This window comes from Rhinatrema bivittatum, chromosome 3 (genome assembly GCF_901001135.1).
Source record: "Rhinatrema bivittatum chromosome 3, aRhiBiv1.1, whole genome shotgun sequence".
Classification (NCBI taxonomy): Eukaryota; Metazoa; Chordata; class Amphibia; order Gymnophiona; family Rhinatrematidae; genus Rhinatrema; species Rhinatrema bivittatum.
The window spans coordinates 207,776,805-207,800,450 of NC_042617.1; positions in this window are offsets into that span (position 1 = coordinate 207,776,805).

The window sequence follows — 23,646 nt, forward strand, 5'->3', positions numbered from 1 at the left end:
TTCTTACCCCTCCGATACGGCTATGTCAAATTTTGTACACCCGACCACACAGAGAACCTTTGTGTTATGAGGTCATTCTGAATGTTCATCTACTGGGGTTGTGTATGTTATTATTTGTCTCTGTTCGAAACTGTACGTTGGGAAAACTTCTCAAATGGTCAAGACCCGAATTATCGAACATCGGTCAAATATAAAAAATTGCAGAGAACTCCGTTGATGGAACACTGGGTCCAGTACTCTCATAAATTATCTGATTTGAAATTCTTCGTAATTGATGTGGTTCGACTGCCTGCACGGGGGGGGGGGGGGGGGGGGGGGGTGTAATTATTCTGAGATGCTACTCAAAAAAAGAACAACAATGGATTTTCCTTTTAGATTCTGTGTACCGAATGGTTTGAATTGCGAGTTAGAGGGGAATCTTTTCACCTAAGTCGAACCGGTATTTGATTGATTACCTATTCCTGCTTTCTGATTGGTTAGTGGCTTCGCGCCAAAATTCTCTGTTTCTTTAAATCACCATCTCTCAGTAAATTCCTTGCACTCCCTGCTACCTGTTACACTGTATAGAGAAAGGTATGTCTTGTAACATTTAGGGTTTGGTTTATGATTTATAGTCAAAATATTGGTATAACATGTTTACGCGTTTGTGATGATTACCTGTCTATATCTTTGTCAGCTACAGTCCATTTTATTGGTATGGTCCTTTTGAATGTTGATTATTTACATTTGTTTTTACAGAACTAATTCATATCTATGCTGTCCTTTGCCATTTTGGCAAAATACAGGGTCCATGTCGGGGGACCCGTGGAATTGCATTGAAATGTTTTTGCATTTAAACAGTGGAGTTGCCATATTCAAAAATTAAAAATATTTAATATAAACAAACCTACGGACCTACAAAAGTGTTTGTCTGCACTTTACCATGTTTGAACCATTGTCTGTGACAAAGAACCCTGCCTGAAGATTCCTGTTTCGCTGGTGTAGCTGCCAGCCCACCAGCATCTGTCTGATGCATGCTAGAATATTGGCTGAGGTATGGGCCTCATCCGTCAGGTGGGTGTGCAGTAAAACCCACCTCCACCCTTATACTTGTTCACTAATAGAGCTGCTGCCTGCCCCTGCCTCAGCCAGGTCCCACCAGTGTACTGTCATGGAGAGGTAAGAGTGTGCAGCATTCATGGCAGACCAGATATCGCAGGTGAAATGCACACTTCCCTGTGCCTTAGCTAGCAGCGCTTGGATGCAACTGCAACACTGGTTGTACAGGCTGGGTATGACCTTTCTGCTAAATGTGGTTCTGGAGGGACTTTGTAATTTGGAAGTACGACCTTCAGCAAATGCTTGAAACCCACATTCTCCACTACCTGCAAGGGCTGGTCATCAAGGGCAATCATTTCCCCGATGCTCCTGGTTACAACCTTGAGGCTGCCTGCCCATTTCCTCCATGGTGGGTTGTCACTTTTGCCACATGGCAGGGGGCTGCTGGCCTGCCACCTGACTGCTAGAAGGGGCTGAGGGCATGGGGTGACTCTGCTCATTTTCAACCACATTACGCTGCCTGGAAAAAGGGGTCCCCTGACTGGTACTGCCACCATCCCCAGATGGCAGTACTGTTGGGTGTTGCTTCTGCATATGATGCATCATGCCAAAATTAATTAGATGTCCCATTTGCTTGCCTCTGCTAATAGCCCTTGCACAGTAATTACACTGACTAAAATGCGGGTCCTCTGTCACTTTAAAGTGGCTCCAGATCGCAGATTTCTTTCGTGATCCCTTCTCTATAGCCTTCGGGGTGGATGCTGGCACTGGAGTTGAAGTAGTGGGTGCACCCTGAGAAGCTATGCAAGGGCATCAATCACACTCTGTGCCTGCACTGACTGCTCTTCCATATCATCATCATCAGTTTCATTTCTCCCCTGTAGCACTGAAGTGGAGGCTAGGACAGAATTAACTAATCATCCTTAACCTTCTTCAGCTATTCTTCCATTTCTAATGATGAGAATCTCACACACGATGATTCTTCATTGGAATCAGAAGCAAACAGTGCCTGCGCTACATTTTCAACGCTAAGTCGAGTCTGCTGTCGCACTACTGCTTTTGGGTCTTGCCCTTTTGTCTTGCATGACCCAGTCTCCCATTCCCTCACCTCCAGAACTACAGGGTCAGAAACAGGTGGTGGCGGTGCATCATCTTTAAATTTCATTTTTTTCCAGATGGAACTTCCTGCCCCTTCAGAGATTTTAGATTGGAACAGCTCCCTTTTTAACTTTAATGGGGGACTAGCACTGCCTTTTGAAGTGCCTCCTCTGCTAGTCCCAATCACTCGACCACGTCTAGCTTTCCTTGACATCATGGATTTAATGTCACTGCCTACTAGGGATTTCAATTAAAAGAATTATTTCTAAAAGAGGCCTACTGGGGTTTTAGCTTCAAAGAGCACTGCTGTCCCAATATATGTGAGTCTGCAAAACTGCCCACAGATGCACGATGCAGTGCCTTGATGTACATTACAACTGAGACCACTGTATGTGCACACACCAAACTTGTAACTACAAAAGAGGCCTACTGGGGATTTGGCTTCAAAGAGCACTGCTATCCCAATATATGTGAGTCTGCAAAACTGCCCACCGATGCACGATGCAGTGCCTTGATGTACCCTGCAACTGAGACTGCTCTGTGTGCACAAAAAAATGAAACAGCAGAGAAAAGACTTGACTGGAAGCCTGAGCCAGCACAATTCCTAGTGAAGCTGCTTCTTGGTTGAAAATACCAACTCACACTATCTCTTACCCACACCCTGCCTCTGCCTGCAACTACCTACCCCAGGGGGGGTAAGATAAGCATCAAAATGCCACTGCTGGATTCAGGCAGGGGAGACTTCCGATTAAGATGGCGGCATGAGAGACACGCTTTTAAGATCTCTGCGAAAAATTTCTAAAATTTCCTCTAAAATTGAATGATGCCTCCTAAACGCAAGGGAAAGGTGAGGGTGTTCCCTATGGAACCTATTTCCTCTCCAATTCAACAAGAAATAATTCGCTTTCTGTCAGCACCTACCCATCCAGGAGCCGAGGATCCCGCTGGGCGAGGGAGAGCCCCCTGTGCCCCTGGAGGAGGCGTCGCTGAGTCCGGATCAGAGGTGGCCACCGGTGCAAAGAGATGACGGAGAAGACGGAGATGTTGACCCGGGAAGTGTTTCTGCTTCCGGGACCGCGTCCGTGTTGGAGGGGAGCTTTGGCCCTGTTACACCGAAGATGACGGCAGCAACGGCTGTGTGCAGCACCTTGGAACCCGTAACTGTGGTGGAGACAGTGGCGGGAGAGTCGATGCTGCCGATACAACCAGCCGGGGAGACCGCTGCGAACCCCTCACCGCATGTCGAAGCAGGTAGGGGAGAGACCAGCGAAGTCAACGGGGTATGGGGCACTAGGGATGTGCAGAGCAAAAGTTTAAGTTCATATGTCCATATGTCCAAAGGGGGTCCTATTTGCAGTCAATATGGACATAAACAGAATTCAATGAGTTGAGTATATGTCCATATGTGCAAATAAAAATTTAAACCCCTCGCCCTCCTTAATCCCCCCCCAAGACTTACCACAACTCCCTGGTGGTCCAGCGGGGTCAGGACGCCATTTCTGACCAACTTTGCAAGGAGCACGTGACGTCGGCGTCACGTCGGAGTGACGCGGCGTCACGTGATTCCCCGCGGGTTCGCGCCGGAACGGTCGTTCGGCCCAAAAAGAACTTTTGGCCAGCTTGGGGGGGCCTCCTGACCCCCCCAAGCTGGCCAAAAGTTCCTTTTGGGCCGAACGAGCGTTCCGGCGCGAACCCGCGGGGAATCACGTGACGCCGCGTCACTTCGACGTCACGTGCTCCTCGGAAAGGCTTTCAGAAATGGCGTCCTCACTCCTCGCTGGATCACCAGGGAGTTGTGGTAAGTCTTTGGGGGGGGATTAAGGAAGGTGAGGGGTTTAAATTTTTATTTTGGATCAACAATCGCGATTTCCAACTTATTCAACATAGCTATGTTGAATAAGTTGGAAATCCGATCGTTTATGTCTTATCACTTTTTTAAGTTAAAAAAAAAAAAAGTAGCGTTTTACATTTATGTTCAATACAAATGCACACCCCTATGGGGCACCTCCCCTCCTATCCTCCCTAATCCTGCCGGTGTGACCCTACAAGGACTCTGGGACTTGATTGTAGGGTTTAGGCAGGAGACAAAAAATGTTTTCAAGTACTAAGCCAAGCCAATGTTAAACAACTCCAGTAATTGGCCGCTTTAGAGCTAAAAGTGACTGATACCAATAGGAGGGTTGGTTTGCTAGAAAATGAAGGTGAAAAGATGAAAGAGTTTAAGGCTGCTGTTGCTAAAGATTGCTTAAGAATGGACAGATGTATGGAGTCACTCTAAAACAATTCTAAAAGTTTGAATCTTCGTTTATTGAATTTTCATCGTATTGTAGGAGAGACTCCATTTGTTACTCTTAAAAAATTCTTCATTGAAATTTTGGGGTTTTCAGATAGTGATATGCCTATGGTGAATTCTTGATTCTTCTTGCCAATTTCAAATAATAGGTCAAATGAACCTTTTCAGGGAAATTTGACGAATTTCCTAGAAAATTCAGAACTAATAGTAATTGACAAAGGTACTTTGTTAATTTCATTGGTCACAAATTATGAAGTAAACAAGATTATGAAAGTTTATTTTACAAAATACCCAATTGTATATCACGATTCTAATGTAAAAATGTTTCCTGATTTGGCCTTAGCAACGCAACAAAGGAGGAAACAGTTTCTAAATTTGCGATCTGAAGTAATTGCCTTAGGATATGCCTTTCTATTACATTTTCCCTGCAAATGTTTAGTGAAAAGGATAGACGAATGTAATATTTTCTTTACACCTAAACAATTGGCTGGATTTATTGAGTTAAAAAAACAACCTACGTCATCCCCAGAGCCATAATTAAGTAGTAGTAGGTGTACCATGCTGAAGATTTCTTAATTTTTTCAATATGTTTTTCTTTTGAAGGTTTAAAAATTCTCCCTTTTTCTGTCTCAAAAGACTTAAGGAATTAGAGTCATTATATGTATGATGGAAGAAGTCATTATATGTATACGTTGGTTTTTTCTTGTTATCTGTAGTAATAATTTCCATTATGACATTGGCAATTTCTGTTATAAATCTTTTGATTTGTAATATTCTAAAAAGTAATAAAGAATTAAAAAAACATTACAAATAAAATGTCACTGCTAGCAGCTTGTCTCAGTGAGAGAGAGATAGAGAGACTGTCTGAGTTCAATAAAATAAAGTGCAGTCAAAAAAGCCTGGCTGGCTGGCACTGCAGCAAAAACAAATAACTTTTTCAATGGAAAATTCATCAAAGTAGCAAGCAATAGCAATTGAATACAGATTTGAGACACTCAGACTAGCTCTGAGTAAAGCCACCTCCCTGTACAACCCCCACAAAGAAAGAGTGTGGCACGCAGCATGTTTAAGTTATAAATAGTACAGCGTCATCAGGAACAGCATCACAGAGCACTGAGTCAGAGCAGCAATTGGCTGCATTAGAAAAATGCTTAGCTCTGATAGGTTGCATTCTCATCTCCTTGCCAACCTGTCTGACCTACTCTATGACAGGGCTGTGAGGTCACTTATGACTCACAGGAAAGGGCTGGTTTTTCTTATGGATACTCCCACATGGCCTTCTCCTATTTCAAACATCTGCTAAGAAATCACTGTGAACCAAAAGAATGAAACTTATATGATATGTTTTATTCGTGGGGGATCGTCATGCGTTTCGCGAACCCACAAATCAAACGAACAGGGACTTATGCATTGTGGATTGCACATTCGTTGAAAATGAATGCACATCCCTAATGAATTTATTTAGTTTTTCTCTAATAGCATATCAACCCTGCGTGCATACTTTATTCTTTGGGCATCTAATGTCAAAAAGACAATCTCCCAGGCATCCTACTTTTGATGTACTTGAAAATTTTTTTATTATTTTTTAACTTTCTGGCAGGTCTTGCCAAAAAACCTCTCTTGTCCTGCTCTATTAATGATTTAAAGGTAATTTTCCAGTGCATATGCGCTGCCTTGTTTTTCTCATTAGGGCCCTTTTCCTTATTTAAAGGATGCCTTTTTTGGCTTTAATAGCCCACTTCACAGGTACTGTTAAGGCAAAATACTCATCTCACAGTCATTTGGTCTTTCTTTGATCTTTTTAAATGTGTGGAATCTTTTTAAAGCTGACTTTTAGTCTTCACAGCTTCTCCTTAGTTTCCTTCTAATTTTTTCACAATTCCCCATTTTAAAACTATATACTCCTACTACTTTAATTTTATTTCTTACTACCCTTTTGGTCATATATCAAAATCTGATTGCCTTACTATTGCTATTGCCTAAGGCCTTCATCACCTTTATCTCTTGATATCGGCCAAAACCAGCTAGAAAGCTGCCCCTCCCCTCTCAACAGTCATCACCCATGGTTCCAGATTTTATTCTGTTGTAAGCACTGATTACAAGAGGAATGCTATGCACAGATCTGACAAATCTGGCCTCTTACTGTGGGAAATGTAAAAGAGTCAGGCTTACTTAAACAGTGATGAAATAGTATTCATTTCAGTAAAAACCTATGCTGAATTTGACAGGTTTTTCAAATAGGGATGTGCAGATTTTTTTGGGGGGAGGGGGAGATGCAATATTGACTTTCTGGGCATCAATGTACCAGAATGCAGTATTTCTTACTGGATGCCTTAATGTTTAACACCCCTGGATATGCGCATCTCTTTCTCATTAGTTCACATGCATGTACTCTTCAACTAGCTATGGAACTGCATACAGTCCTAGCCTACATTCTGTCTACGGACCTTAGTATTTGCAACTGTATGAGGCTTTCTGTTGCTACATTTCATATGTCTCATATTTATCCTCTTTTTTACCCATGCTTGACACCTTTTCATCCCTTCCTTTTATTTTCTTTGGATGCATGCAACATTGAGGCAGACAGCACTTTCTCTGCATTACAGAGATGTACAGTACAAACAAAGCCTCAAAAGGGAACTGACCATCGCTAGACAAGACAGTGAAATAGAAAGGGAAACTTGCAAGGAACAAACTATTTACAGCATATGTTACCTATCCTTATCTCACCAATCACCAAGAAGTCCTATCTATGGTAAGTTTGAGTTGTGAGATTTTTTTTATTGAGAAGTGGGTGTATGGCAAGTCTCACTAGCAACTTGTATGCATCTTCCCATTGATCTACTTGTGTGGTTGGTGAAATAAGGATAAGTATGTTTTATGTTGCTCATAGTTTGTTCCTTGCAAGTTTTCTCCACTAGTTGACTGTCTTAGCAATGGTCAATTCCTTTTGAGACTTTGTTTCTCTATACTGACATTCTCTGTAATTGCTCCTTATCACATGACAAATTCTTCAGATTTATTGCAGCCTACTTTTCTGAAGGATAACTGGCAGTCATAAAAGATTACAATTTGGAAGTTCTTCATTGATGATTCAGTGGTTCACACCACATTGTGCTGCTGCTCATGAGCTATATATGAATACTCTGAAGCTATACAATGTGAGAGCTTTCAAGGACAGAACTGAACAGCACTCAAGAAAATAAAATAAATCCCTGTTTCTATAATGCAAAATGGAAAAGCAATTATGATAAAATGAATATTGGATTCCCTTTTCTTTCCACTTTTTAATTCCTATACAAAAGAAGTGAAATGTCACTGGGTAAAGAATGATTTATGACTCCAGAAAGTCTTTTGTTGTTACATATTTAGCTTTTTTCGGATTCTTTTATTTAGCTTTTTTGGTTCATTTCTACATATTGAATAATGGTCTTCATTGCAGGGCCATCAGTTTTAAGAATGAGGGGTTAGAATGAAAAGTTTGTCTTTTTGCAGATGATTCTAAGATTTGCAACAAAGTAGACACTCCTGAGATAATAGACCAGATGAGACATGATCTAAAAAGGCTAGTGAAAAGGTTAAGTTCTTGGCAGTTATAATTCAGTCCAAATAATTGTGGTTATACATTTAGGGTACAGAATCCAAGTTAGCAGTACACAATGGGGGGTCGGGGAGGTGAGAAACCGATATGTACCAAAGAGTCAAGAGACTGTGGGGTGATAATTAGATAAACAATGTGAAAAGGCACTAATCAGAAGCAGAGGGCTGCTAGGGTATATAAAGAGGCACATTAACCAACAGAAAAAAGAGAGAGGTGATAATGCCTCTGTACTATAGACCACTGGTGAAACATCACCTAGAATATTCTATCTCATTCCAGAGGTTGTTCCTCCAAAAAGATCAACAGGCTGGAATTTATCCACACAATGGGACAGGACTTGCAGCAAAATGTCGTATGTGTTATGAGTGAACTGTTTAGTGGACCCTTGGGCCGACCTGTGAGAGACTGGGGAGAGGTGTACTATAGTCTCTGGTGAGTGACAGGTCGGGAGGCGGATACCAGGCAGGAGCTGGACGTGAGCTTCACCCTGGAAGCTGGTACTCCCCCGGGAGGAGCCCGTAGGAGCCCGGCCGCTGGGACTTAGGAGATCATGGAAGCTGGAGCAGGCAGGCAGGGATCAGGAGTCAGGCAAGAACTGAAGAAGGCTGGAACTGGAGCAAGCAGGAGCTGCAGCGGGACTGACTACTGGAACCAGACAGGAGTTGAAGCAGAACTGGTTACTGGAACCAGACAGGAGCTGAAGCAGGACTGGCGACTGGAACCAGACAGGAACAGAAGCAGGACTGGCTACTGGAACCAAACTGGAACTGAAGCAGAACAGGTTACTACGAGCAAGCCAGACAGAAGCAAGACTTGGGCACGGAGTGAAACAAGTCTCAGGCAGGAACGGAGCTGCTAACGCAATAGCGCACTCCGGGGCACGGCGCAACAGAGAACCGCAAGGAACCCCGTTGCAAGGCAAAGTCCTGGGCTCCGCGGCGGCCTTATATAGGCCGCGGCGTCTGATGTCGCGGATAGGGCGGAGCTTCCAGTGGCGGGAAACAACCTTCATAAGTGCGGATTGCGCGCGCGCGCCTAGGGAGAAGGCGTCCAGACAGGGCTTCTCGGTGGTGTCCGTGTCCCCCCCCGCGGGGATGCTGCAAAACAGGCCACAGACCCTCGGAGCCAGGCCAGGACCAAAGAGGTAAGGGCCCAGTCGCGACTGCCGCGACTAGGACCGCAACAATATGAGAGGACAAAACAGTTATTTATGTATATTCATTTGATATTCCACCTTTCTCCAAGTCAGTCTTAAGGCAGATTACAACAAATTGGATAATCAGAGACATCACTACAGTTTAGAATCAGAATCAGAAATTATAAATAGAGGGGCATTTGGAACCAATTTTGGGAGCTTATTTTCAAATAACTTTGAGTCCACAGTTTGACCCTGTTGTATATAACAAAGTTCCTTAGAGTTCAGGTAGTTAGGCCAGGAGGATGTGGGTCTCATGCTTTTTCATATTTCATGAATCTTAAGTGTCATGGCTCCAGACATAGGGTGAGTGGAAAGGAGAGACAGGGAAAATATGATAGAGATATTCAAATACCTCAGAGGTATAAATCAGGCAAAAGAAGCAAATCTTTTTCAGAAGAATGCTCTAGAAGAGGGGCCAACAATGTGTGGCATGCATGGCATCAGTAGCAAGTGTTGCACAGCATGGCACTGAATAACTTATAAGTGGAAACACCATCCTTAGCCGTTACCACTACTGATTCATCCAGACAGCCCCGAGCCTCATATGCACCAGCAGCAGGAGACACATTTAAATGAACATCATCTCTTGCTGCCATGGGGTGGCCTTGCAGTTCTTATTGCGAGACAGGCTCCACAGCAGCAGAACATGATGTTTGTTTAAATGTGACTCCTGCTGCCGCACGCCTCTTGATCTGGCAGGCCACCACGGCAGCAGTAGGAGAGATAGAGAGAGAGTAGAAGAAAGAGAAGACCCAGGGGCTGCCAGTCGACCTCATCTTGCTGACAGATGACAAGGCCCAGCAGGCTGCCACAAAGACAATCCTATGGTGCACAAACGGCCACCAGTGGACCCCCATCCTACTGGTGCCTGAGGAAGAGGTCCGGGTTCTGAGAATATGTGTGAGCCTGGGTATATATTGTAAGCCAATGTGTGTGGGTAGATGTCTGCCTGGGTATGGCTGGGAAATTCCTTGTGTGTGTCTTTGCATGCAGGAGGGAGAGGGAGAAAATGTGTCTGTTTGCGAGATTGCTTATGAGAGAAAGAGAGAGTGAATGTGTGTGTGTGTGTGTGATTTTATGTGGAAGGGATAGCATGTGATTGCTTATGGGAGGGAGTGAGAGATTGTATGTGTGTGTGAATGCATGTGGGGGAAACAGAGAGAGAGAAAGTTTGCATGCTCCCTCCCCCACTCCAACTTATTATGGAAATCAAAAGTTCCCAGGTATGGAGAGCAGGTTTTTTAATCTTTAGTTTTAATTATTGGGTGTTATTTGATGTGTCTGCTGTTTTGAAATATTTTATTAATGTTTGAAAACTTTAAAAAATTTGTGTCTTGCTGACTCCTTCCAGGAATCTACCAGCATGAACTAGAGATCCTCACAGAAGTCTGTAAAGACTTTCATGGTGGTCTCTTTCCTGTCCACAAAAGTTTCATTCTGGACTTATAGGTCTATTTGTGGATGTCAACAGCATGGAGTTTCTTGAAGAAGGAGTTGTATTTCTCATCCGTCTCCAGGTGCTCTACTTTGGATTGTAAAATTATTTTTTCTAGTCTTCTCCTTGAAATGATTTTCAGGCCTTCTTTGGTATCCTCTGGATCCTGTTCCATCCATGGTGCTAGAGTTCTAGCAGAGTCTGCAGCATATGCTGCTGAGCCCAGAATTTCCCTCTCATCTCAATAGGAGCTAATGTTGTTGACAAGGAAATGCTAGGATGTGAGCCAGCAGGAGGGAAGAGCGGGTCCACCTGATAGCTCATCTGGGAGATCTAGGGGTGGGTTTTGGAGGTAGAGAGACTATTGTAAAGGATGCAAATAAGGAGTCTAGGGTAGGATTAATACTTTTCAGATGGTCAGAAGAAAGGGAGGTTGCAGAGATGAGGTCCTGGTCCTCTCTGGAGACTGGCACTTTGGGGAAATGGGAAGGGTATCGAGGAGCCTCTTTGTTCCACTACATTCCTTGTCTTGGTGGGAGGAAGGAGGGATCAGGATGCCTCTCAAACTTCCACTCCAACTCTTCTCCACCATATGCATTGCCTTGCTTGAAGGAGTATTAGGGAGTGTTATTAAAGCTCTGTTGTTAAAGCTGGGAATTAGCAATCTGTTATTAACGGAGTTGCTGGAGATAGCAATCTGTTATTATTTAGAATAGTTGTGGGTGGATCCTTGGACCAGTGGCAGGTGACCACGTCCTCGGGGGAGATCCCGAGAGGGACCACTGGTCAGGCTTAGTGTAGGAGAGAGACACACACTAGTTAGTTTATTAGACAATATATTAAACCACAAGAGGTGGCAGTAGGGAACTGAAAGCACCCTGCTGGGCTGTAGTCCCTCAGGTACTGGAACAGCGATCCCAAGGTGGCTGAGCTGTAGAGAAACTAAGAAAGTGAGTAGGCAAGACATGCAGAGTTCAGGAACAAGTCCTTGATGGTAACACTCACACAATAGTCTCTTGAGGCAGCCCAGGAGTTGGTATGCATTAGGCCCTCAAGGAGCGAGTACCTGGTCCCAGGGAAAGCTCTGAGAGACAGATGGAAACTCACTAATGTTGAAAGCAGCGATGACTACTTAGCAGAAGTGGTATTCAGGAGCTGGTCCGGGACGTGGGCCCTCGAGGAGCGAGTACCGGTTCCGGACTGCGACCTGAAAAGAAAAAGAGAGAGCGAGGTCCCCGAGGAGGGGGTACCTCTAGTGAAGTCCGAGGAGGCAGAGTAGCTAGGGATGCGGAGAGCAAATCCCATCCACAGTGACCTGGAGGAAGCTAGGTAAACCTATCCCCTTGCTAACTCGTCTTGTTAGTGAAAACTGACACCTTAAATATATGGAGTTGATGATGTCATCTCAGGGCGACGCCCCTGAGCTTCACGCCAATGCCGGTACATCAGTCAACATGGTGGCTTGCAGCGTCGAGCCGGTCCGGGAACGCCGGAGGAGGACGGCCTGGAGACGCCGCAGCAGCTAGCCTTCCATCAACCCCGGAGGGAGTCGCCAATGAGGTAAGGTGGGCGGAGCAGAGACGTCGGACAGCGATGGACACAACAGTACCCCCCTTCAAAGGGCAATCTCCTCTTCGGGTACCAGGCTTGGGTTTTGAAGGATGCACGAGATGGAATCGACGAAGCATCTCATTATACAAGATATTGGTCTGAGGCTCCCAAGAGTGTACTTTGGGGCCGAAATCTTCCCATCTCAGAAGGTATTCAAAATCTTGCCTCTTTTACGAACATCCAGGACCTCTTAGACTTTACATTCTAAGTCATCTACTGCATATGACAGGTAGATCTTGAGATTTGGAAGACAATTCACTGAGTATAGATGGTTCCAAAAAATGAAACATGGAATGCGATATGGGTAATAAGACCAGGTGGTAGCTTCAGACGGTAGGTGGCTTTGCCAATACGTTGAACTGGGTATGGACCCACGTAGCGAGGAGCAAACCGAGAGAGCAGTTTGAGTCTGAGGTGCTTGGTTGACAAGGTGCGCAACGTAGTACTTCTTAGCACGGTCACTCACTTTAATTAGCATGTCCTTGGTCTGAAGCTACAGTCTATGGATATCATCAGCAGTGGTTTGAGCTGCTGGGGATGTCACTGATAGCTTCAATGGAAGTGGCGGTGTAGGGAACGTCCAAAATCCAGTTCAAATGGTAACAGTCCAGTACATATTGCTGGATGAGAATTGATGGCGTTGCCAGCGGATACGGACTGGGTAGTTAACAAGAGTATCCTCTTCAGGTCTAAATGTGCTGTGGCTCATCAGGCATATCCTCCAAAAGGAAAGAACATTACAGAGATACTCTAAGGTATTATAATCCATGAATACGGTTATTTGATGTTGAGCACTTTCGAGCCAAGGTGAACGTTGAAGGAGTATGAATATCAGCAGCAATGGGTAGGGCTGCTGGGGACGTCATTGCGTTCTTAGGCGGTGTTGAGAAACGTCCAAAACCCACTTCTAGTAGTAATGCAATAGTGGATCTTCTGAATTGGCTAGAGGACTCCTCAGATATTCCACTAGATTTCAAAGAATAATGTTAGCACCGTCGGCCGTGGCAGGTCACAACCTGGGTCGGGCCGGCGGCTGCAGCAAAAGTAACTCATCCGAGGTGTCGGGCTTCGTCAGGCTTCCTCTTTGATTTCCTCCTGCAGCCGCTGCCGCGGCCAGGTTCAGCCACATGGTTTTTTGGCCGGGTTGGCTCCTCCCCCTTTCCCTCTACTAGAGCCGCACATGCGGCTGCTGTGAATTCTTAAAGGAGCCATGACAGGAAATAGTCATGGCTCTTCCTGAGACTCCTCCCTTGACTTCCTGTACTTATCAGGTATTAAGATTCCTGGCTGGGTTTCGTCCTGAGCTTCGTATTCCTGGTTCTTCATCCCACTCTGCTTCCCTGCTTCGTTGGATTGTCTCTTGGCTTCTGACCTCTGGACCAGCGTTCTTGTTTCCGTGGCTTGATCCTGGTATGGCTTGCGACCCTTCTCCTGATTTCTCCTGGACTGGCTTCGGACCCTTCACCTTGTCCCAGAGTTGGTGATCAATCCGAGTGGCCAAGGCTACTAATTCGTCCAGTGAGTCAGGTGTTTCGCGAGCAGCCAGCTCGGCTTTTAAACGGGTATCCAGGCCTCTGCAAAAGAGAGTCTTGAGACATTTTGGGTCCCAGCAGAGTTCTGCCGCAAGAGTTTTAAATTCTATGGCAAATTCAGCCAATGATCTGTTGTATTGCTTCAATTCCATCAAAGCAAAACCGGCTACACTGGTCAGGCTTAGTGTAAGAGACAGACTCAACTAGTTCTTTTATTAGACAATATATTAAACCACAAGAGGTGGCAGTAGTGAGCTGGAAGCGCCCTGCTGGGTTGTAGTCCCTCAGGTACTGGAACAGCGATCCCAAGGTGGCTGAGCTGTAGAGAAACTAAGAAAGTGAGTAGGCAAAACATGCAGAGTTCAGGAACAATTCCTTGATGGTAACACTCACACAATAGTCTCTTGAGGCAGCCCAAGAGTTGGTATGCATTAGGCCCTCGAGGAGCGAGTACCTGGTTCTAGGGATAGCTCTGAGAGATAGATAGAAACTCACTGATGTTATAAGCAACAAAGACTTCTTAGTAAGCAGTATATTAAACCACCAAAGGTGGCAGTAGTGAGATGGAAGTGCCTGGCTGGGCTGTAGTCCCTCAGGTATTGGAACAGCGATCCCAAGGTGGCTGAGCTATAGAGAACTAAGAAAGTGAGTAGATAGGATATGCAGAGTTCTGGAACAAGTCCTTGGTGATAACACTCACCACAATAGTCTCTTGAGGCAGCCCAGGAGTTGGAATGCAGTAGGCCCTTGAGGAGCGAATACCTGGCCCCAGGGAAAGCTCTGAGAGATAGATGGAAACTCACTAATGTTGTAAGCAGCGATGACTTCTTAGCAGAAGTGGTATTCAGGAGCTGGTCCAGGATGTGGGCCCTCAAGGAGCGAGTACTGGTTCCGGACTGCGACCTGAAAAGTAAAAGAGAGAGCGAGGCCCCTGAGGAGCGGGTACATCTAATGAAGTCCGAGGAGGCAGAGTAGCTAGTAGGGGTGTGCATTCGGATTGACCGCATTAGTAAAACGCAACTCATATTTTTTTTTTACTTAAAAAATTGATTCGACATAAACGATCGGATTTCCCACATATCGAACATAGATATGTTCGATATGTGGGAAATCGCGATTGTTGAGCCAAAATAAAAATATAAACCCCCTCACCCTCCTTAATCCCCCCCCCCCCGACTTACCACAACTCCCTGGTGATGGAGCGAGGAGTGAGGACGCCATTTCTGCAATCCTTGGCGAGAAGCATGTGACGAACTTGCCGGGAATCACGTGACGTCGCGTCTGAGTGACGCGGCGCCACGTGATTCCCGGCGAGTTCGCGCCGGACGGCTCGTTCGGCCCAAAAAGAACTTTTGGCCAGCTTGGGGGGGTCAGGAGGCCCCCCCAAGCTGGCCAAAAGTTCTTTTTGGGCCGAACGAGCCGTCCGGCGCAAACGAGCCGGGAATCACGTGACGCCGCGTCACTCGACGTGCCACCGACGTCACATGCTTCTCGCCAAGGATTGCAGAAATGACGTCCTCACTCCTCGCTCGATCACCAGGGAGTTGTGGTAAGTCTGGGGGGGGGATTAAGGAGGGTGAGGGGGTTTAAATTTTTTTTTTTGCACATATGTACATATACCCAACTCATTGGATTTTTTTTATGTCCATATTGGCCGCAAGTGGGACCCCCTTTCGGACATAAAAAATATGAACATAAAATTTTGCTCTGCACATCCCTAGTAGCTAGGGTTGTGGATAGCGAATCCCATCTGCAGCAACCTGGAGGAAGCTAGGTAAACTTATCCCCTTGCTAACTCATCTTGTTAGTGAAAACTGAGACCTTAAATATCTGGAGCTGATGACATCATCTCAGGGGGACGCCACTGAGGTTGGTGCCAACGCTGGTACATCAGTCGGGCCGCACGCGCGTGCCCTTAGGCATCTGGTCAACATGGCAGCTTGCAGCATCGAGCCGGTCCTGGAACGCCGGAGGAGGACGGCCTGGAAATGCCGCAGCAGCTATCCTTCCATCAAACACGGAGGGAGTCGCCAACGAGGTAAGGTGGGCAGAGCAGAGATGTCGGACAGCGATGGACACAACAGGCAGTGGGTTCAAGATGATGGATACTATTTTTTTTCATGTCAAGAGGCTTATTGGATAGTTAGAATTAGGCCTATTGTAGCATCTATAATTTGCTAGTAAAGTTAGGTGGCTAGTACTGAAAATTAGTGCAAGCCTCCAAATTTCTCCCCTGATCTAACACCAATGACAGGCTCACTCAGATTTTGATGAGTTAAATTTAGCTGCTTAGTGGGATAAATTATGCGACTCAGACAGATAAACTTTTTAAAGCTTTGGGCAAGGTTTTTACTTAGCTGGTTAGATTCCTTTGCATAATTATCTCATTGTGTTTTACAAGGATGAATCCCTGATCATTCCCATGAGCAACCCAGGAGTGACATCCATTTGGTGTCCAGTGCTTGCACTGCATTATTCTTCTTTGATTATGCAGTTCAGATTGTCATCAGAATTGTTCTGGAGATCAAGAGTTGCAGTCTGAGGTACTGGAACAGTTCTAGATACTTATTTCCATTGGAGTGAGGAGGGGGTGGGGAGTGGTACATGCTATAACGTTATAGATGCTCTCCTGAGGTGGAGCCAGACATAATCGGTGCCCTGTAGTGGATGAGCTCCTTGATGGATTCAAGAGTGAAGAATCTTCTTTTTAGCAGAATTCTTTCAGCTATTTTCCCCAGACCTAAATGAGGGACCGAGGCAGGGACCAATGCTGACAGAAGTGAGCACAGAACTGGGCATGTAGGATGCCACAATCCTGAAGCATATAGATGTTACACTTCTGGCTGGATAAGAAGAAAGGCATCTCAACATACAGAAGAAGTTGAGAAGTAGTACAACATTTTATATATATGCTGGTCTGATTTCTCAATCACACACCATCTCCAATTTAATTCTCCTGAAAATGCAGTCTTTTGCATATAGAAACTGTTATACAACAACACCTTCCTTTAGGTGGGAAACAAAACTCACTATAAAGCACATGGATAAACTTAGTCAACAAGTGTAATTTAATTGGAGATTGCCTGCTGTCAAACTTTAAGTGAGTTGATCAGAGACAAATGTATAAATATTTCTGCATGTAACACAATTTGTACAAATACTTAAAATGTTGAATAATTCACTTCCTGTTTTGAACTCCTGGGATCCATTACATTGAGTTCATAGATCAATTTTTTATTAAAATTTACACCCCTAGAATAAGCTCTTTCAATTTCTATCAAAGGAGAAAAGCAAAAAAATGGAAGAAATGAAAGAAGTAAAGGGAAGCTTTTAACAGGTATCTTAAAATCCCATGCCAATTGTAAAGCCTTCTTTTCTTTGCTATACTGGATGTCACAAAATTCTGCGTTTTTATATCATTTCATCTATGTATGCAAAGGAAGGCAATGTCAATAAAAACCGCGGTGGAAGCCAAAAGTGTAATTTAATTAGTTGGCAGTGGCAGTAAAGTGTCCTGGGTTTTCTGTAACTGATGTTTCTGTTTAGAAGTAAGCCAATTTATCTTCATATTTCCTCTTCTGTTCAAATATTGATCCTGTAGTTAGCCAGCCTTAGACTAAGTAGTAAGTACTTGGCATAGAGGAAATTCTGCCCTCCTTTATTTGACTGACAGAAGTATTCTTTTAAAATTGCTGTCATGTGGTTTGTATCAGTAAATAACAGGCATTTTGTTGTAACTGGAGTACATTGAGATAGACAGCAAAGTCATTTAATGGGCTTGCATTCTCAACTGCATTGCATAGCCAGGCCTTTCCTTTTATATTTTATGTTTTGTTAATCATCATTATTTCTAGAATGTACGCTATCTGCTGTCTTTGTGCTGCAGTGGTAAGCAGTCGAGATGAAATAAACAGAATTATTCCATGCACGTTTGAATGAATATTTATAGCTATTTACTTTGATAAACTACTGTAATACCATCAAACTATATTTAGCAGTGGGAGCCTATTAAATGTGTGTATTTTCTGACAAGCTCAACCAACATATGATACCGTACCACCCTCTAAGACAGTTTGAAATCAAAATAACATCAATAGCAATAGGAATATAGGATACCATTTGCCTTATGAAGCACCTACTGTTGCAGATCTTGGTGAACTTGGATACTTAAAAATAAAGGATACTTAAAAATAAAGGTCAAACACATTATAGATTATACCTTCTTAATGGACTAATTTAATACATATGTGACTTGTTCTGGATTTCAAATCTGACCTCTGGGTGACTGGAAGGTGAAATTTTCAGTTAGGGACTTTGGTTTCCTGGTGAAAGGATCTTGTAACTAGCCTGGAGATTATGATCAACTCTGATTAAGTCATCAACCATACTTATCTTTGATAACAAGAAAATGTTTCTTTCTCACAACAGAGTATGCCTTTAAAAAAAAAAAAACAACCCATCAAAATTGCTAATATAATATTGGGATTATTGTATTGTGCTTAATGGGCTTGCCAGAATATAAGACAAGAAAGCTGCAACTGACTCAGAACACTGCCTGATTTCTAGCTGGTTTTGGTCCGAGACAGCATATCTCCCTTCTTTCTTGGGAAACCAGGGAGGCGGTAAATACGTTTGGTAAATAAAGAAATACTAAAAGAACTTCATTGTTTCAGATTCAGATAACTTTATTTGCATGACAAGTTTACATATGTTGCCAAAGTAATATATAATACAGAAGGATTAAAATAAAATGGAAAGGAAAAGAAGGGAAAACATTTCAAAATATATTACAAAATGGCTGTCACGCTCATCAATAGCTCAGTTTAAAGCCTTATCTATAGCATTTAAATACCCACAAGTCTTAGTCCCAGATTACTTTGCTAGTTGTATGATGAAATACATCCTTTCATGTTTGCTTTGCGCTCCTAATGAGAACTTTCATTGCTTTCCACCTGAAAAAACCAATGAGATTATCATTGACTCACAATCTGTAATTCTCCTGTGCTGTTCCATAAATTTGAAAAAAAACGTTTCTAGAGAAATTCACCAGGTTGAACTTCTTATGTCATTCAGACCCGTATTTAAAATCCTGGTTATTTAAATAATGAAAGGAATCAGTCACAATCTGCTGGCTTCTCCTTAAAAATGCTTTCGCTTGAATTCTCTCCCAGGTGAGAATGAGGAAGATAGACAGAGGTGGCTTCTCTCTAGCAAAGTGGCAGTAAGGAGGAGTCTGAGAATTATAGGACAGTTAGTTAGACCTCGGGGGTGAGTGGAGGAGGAGCAGAGTGTGGTTAAAGCAGTAGGGTTAAGAATCTGGGAAACCAAATCCCATTTATCCCACTGATGCTCCTTGTGACCTTGGACAAATCATTAGGTACACATTCAGGGCCTCATTTATTAAGCTTCCCCCCCCCCCCCCCCCATATACTGAAAAGCCTGAGTAAACCAGGAATTTGGATTGCGAGCCCTCTGGGGACAGGGAAATACCTACAGTCCATGAATGTAACTCATGAGCTACCAATAAAAAGGTGTGAGCTAAATCTAAAGTAATTCATTAATTCATTGTATCACTGATAAAGGATAGAGACCTTCATTTTCATTTTCAGTGTTTATTTCATTTGTCCTGGGCATTTCAATGTCATAACAAAAATACAAATCAGTGGAAAAATATTGTTTCTACTGATTTTACTCCTATGTGCTATAAACAGTCATTTTGCTCTGATTTTTTTTTTTTTTGTTGTTGTTGTAACATTGAAATTCCCAGGAGAAATGAAATAAAAACTGAAAACAAAGGACCCTAAGGATAGTGCATTTTCTAGAATCCAGTGGATTACCAGATCCAAATCAGCATGGTTTTATCAGAGGTAGGTCTTGTCAGATTAATCAAATCAGTTTCTTTGACTTGGTGACCAGAGACAGAAGAGCGATAGATTTCATCAAGGCATTTGCCATGGTTTCTCATAGGCAACTTATAAAACAAACTGAGCACTGTAGATTTGGGCCTAAAGCGACTGTCTTGGTCAGTGATTCTCAACCAGTTTGTTGCCAAACACAGGCAGGTGTGTAGCCACACTTCCTGGTCCCCTGCTGGTCCAGCCATTCCCCTGACCCAGTGAGTAGAGAACTCTTCCTTTGCCCGGGCATGAAATGCTGATGGCCTGGGTGGAATGCCGCAGGAGAACTTGAGTCAGCAGCACTCGCAGCATGGTCTCTTCTTCCTCCCCCCACCCAGCCCAGAAGAGGAAGTGGTGTGCAGCCGCTGTGTGCACGGGAAGAAGAGACCATGCTAGGTGCAAGTGCTGTAGTATCAGCCCAAAGCAGAAGAGCAGCGCAGCCTGGAGTAACGTCAGCTCACGCAGCCAATGAGACTCCTTTCTCGAGGCCGCGAGGGTTGGAAGAAAAGGAGGCTGCTGCTGCCACCAATTGTTCTTCGGTGGAGGGGGGAGAGTGAGTGAGTGAGTTAACATATGTGTTTGAGACCTTGTGTGTGAGAATGTGAGAGAAACAGCATGTATGTAAATGTGTGATTGAGAGCCTGTGTTTGAGAGAGAGAGCACATGTGTGTGTGTGTGTGTGTGAGAACCAGTTTGTGTGAAAGAGACCATGTGTGTGATTGAGAACCTATATGTGTAAGTGAGAAAGATCATGTGTATATATGATTAGGGGCCTGTGTGTATACGTGAGGGCATATGTGTGTGTATGATTGAACGCCTGTGTGTCTGAGAGAGCACATGTGTCATACGTGTGTGATTGAGAATCTTTGTATGAAAGAGAACATGTGTTTGCGTGATTGAGAGCCTGCGTGTGTCTGTGTGTGATTGAGATCCTTTGTGTGTGAGAGAGAGCATGTGTATGTTTGATTAAGAGCCTGTGTGTACCCTGAGGGAAGCAAGATGGTGGCATAGTGAGGCTGCTGAGCGTTGCTTGCCCCGTTTTCCTCTCCTTTTTGTTTCCTGGACTAACTATGCCATCCATATGTAAGGGGAAGGTGAGAATCTTCCTTCCTGAATCCCTACCTTCCCCAGGGCAACTTGACATCGTGCGCTTCATGAGCCAGCCAGCACTGGGGAGAGCCGAGGAATTTGGTGCGAGTCACGGCGGGGGAGAGTGTCCCTCAGCCCAGATCTCTGTCCACTTCGAGCACAGCGTGACCCCGGCAAGGCTGTCTCTCAGGCGCATACCAATGACACGGTAAGGGCGCCTGAGGTGGAGGGGGCACTTCCTCGTCCCTCAATGAATGCAGAGACACCATCTGGCCCCAGAGTGGAGATGAGCCCTGGTTTGGAAGCCCTTTAGTGGCCCGACCTGGAGATTCCTCACCAAGCGGGCCGATGGAGATTTCCTCACCCGGCCATCATGTGAAGAAGCCTGCCAGTGAGGTCGGTGAGTCCCTTGTTATTCCACCTCGCCTGGAGGCGATTACTTTAGAGGCAGGGCGGGACTTGGTAGCTGGCTTTGGGACTTCTTTAAGGTGCTTAGAAAATAAAATGGACTCTCTCTCATCAAAAAATCCTCGAGGTACAAGAGCAAGTCAGTGCTACTTCAAATAGAATTTCAGAAGCTGAAAATAAGATTCAGTCAATTCAAGCACTGAATGTTGCCACTATAAAAGAGCAGATAGCTTGTTCCAGACATTTGGAAGCTCTTGAGAATAATGCCAGACATTTAAATCTGCGAATCCTGAATTTTCCTAAAATAGCTGGTGAAATCCCCGTTATAACTTTGAAGTGGTTTCTATTAGAAGTCCTTGGTTTCTCTGAAGAAAATATACCTTAAGTTAATTTTTGTCATTTTCTTACTAAAAGAACTTCTTCAGGGCCAGCAGTTGATGTTCAAATACCTGAAAATTTGTCCAGCTTTTTAGAGAATTCATTTTTGGAAGTTTTGGATAGAAACACTTTGTTAGTTTCATTTATTTCAGTCTCAGATTTAAATAATATTATGCTTAAATTTTTCAGGAAATGTCAGTATCTTATTATGGTCAAGTAGTAAGGATATATCCTGATTTAGCTCAGGTTACACAAGTGAGGAGAAGAGAGTGTCTTTCCTTTAGGCAAACTATTATTTCCTTAGGGGCGGATTTTCAAAGGGTTAGGCTCCAGCCCCACCCCCGTCCCCGGACTGCCCCACCCCATCCACTCCCCGCCCCCTTTTTCAAGCCCCAGGACATACGCGTGTAACCCCAAGAATCCGCTCCTGCGTGTGCCAAGCCTATTTTGCATAGGCCCGGTGACACGTGCAAGCCCCGGGACACGCGTATGTCCCAGGGCTTGAAAAAGGGGGCGGGGGTAGGACCGGAGCCTCCAGGCCACAGTGGCCATAAGTTGCACCTGCCCAGAGGCAGGTGCAACTTATCAGATAAAGGTAAGGGGGGGAGTTTTAGGTAAGGCTGGGGGGGGGGGGGCGGATTTTCAAAGGGTTTCATACATAGGGCTAGGTAGGGGAAGGGAGGGGAAGGTGGGGGGGGAGGGAACGGAGGAAGGCTGTGCGGCTCGGCGCGTGCAAGGGGGTGCACGTGTGCACCCCCTTGCACGCGCCGACCCCGGATTTTCTAACATGTGCGCGGCTGCACGCGTATGTTATAAATTCGGGCGTAGATTTGTGCGTGCCGGGTTTCGTGCACAAATCTACGCCCGCGCTTAAATCTTAAAATCTGGCTCTTAGGTTAATCTTTTGCCTTTCGTTACCTCAGTAAATGTATTATTAAGAGAGGTGACAAATGTTTTATTTTTTTCAACCTGACCAATTATGTCTTTTTACAGAAGCTTGTATGTCAACCACCTCTTCCCCTGCGGTCTAAGGGGCGGATTTTCAGAGCCCTGCTCGCGTAAATCCGCCCAAAACCGGGCGGATTTACGCGAGCAGGGCCCTGCGCGCCGGGAAGCCTATTTTACATAGGCCTCCCGGCGCGCGCAGAGCCCCGGGACTCGCGTAAGTCCCGGGGTTCTCGGAGGGGGGCGTGTCGGGGGCGTGTCGGGGGGGCGGGCCCGGTCGTCGCGGCGTTTGGGGGGCGTGTCGGCAGCGTTTGGGGGGCGGGTATGGGGCGTGGCTACGGCCCGGGGGCGTGGCCGCGCCCTCCGTACCCGCCCCCAGGTCGCGGCCCGGCGCGCAGGAGGCCCGCTGGCGCGCGGGGATTTACGCCTCCCTCTGGGAGGCGTAAATCCCCCGACAAAGGTAAGGGGGGGGTTTAGACAGGGCCGGGCGGGTGGGTTAGGTAGGGGAAGGGAGGGGAAGGTGAGGGGAGGGCAAAGGAAAGGTCCCTCCGAGGCCGCTCCGATTTCGGAGCGGCCTTGGAGGGAACGGGGTAGGCTGCGCGGCTCGGTGCGCGCCGGCTATACAAAATTCATAGCCTTGCGCGCGCCGATCCAGGATTTTAGTGGATACGCGCGGCTCCGCGCGTATCTACTAAAATCCAGCGTACTTTTGTTTGCGCCTGGAGCGCAAACAAAAGTAGGCTATTCGCGCGCCTTTGAAAATCCGCCCCATAGGGTTAGGTAGGGGAAGGGAGGGGAAGGTGAGGGGAGGGCAAAGGAAAGGTCCCTCCGAGGCCGCTCCGATTTCGGAGCGGCCTTGGAGGGAACGGGGTAGGCTGCGCGGCTCGGTGCGCGCCGGCTATACAAAATTCATAGCCTTGCGCGCGCCGATCCAGGATTTTAGTGGATACGCGCGCCTTTGAAAATCCGCCCCATAGGGGCGGATTTTCAAAGGCGCGCGAATAGCCTACTTTTGTTTGCGCTCCAGGCGCAAACAAAAGTAAGCTGGATTTTAGTAGATACGCGCGGAGCCGCGCGTATCCACTAAAATCCTGGATCGGCGCGCGCAAGGCTATGAATTTTG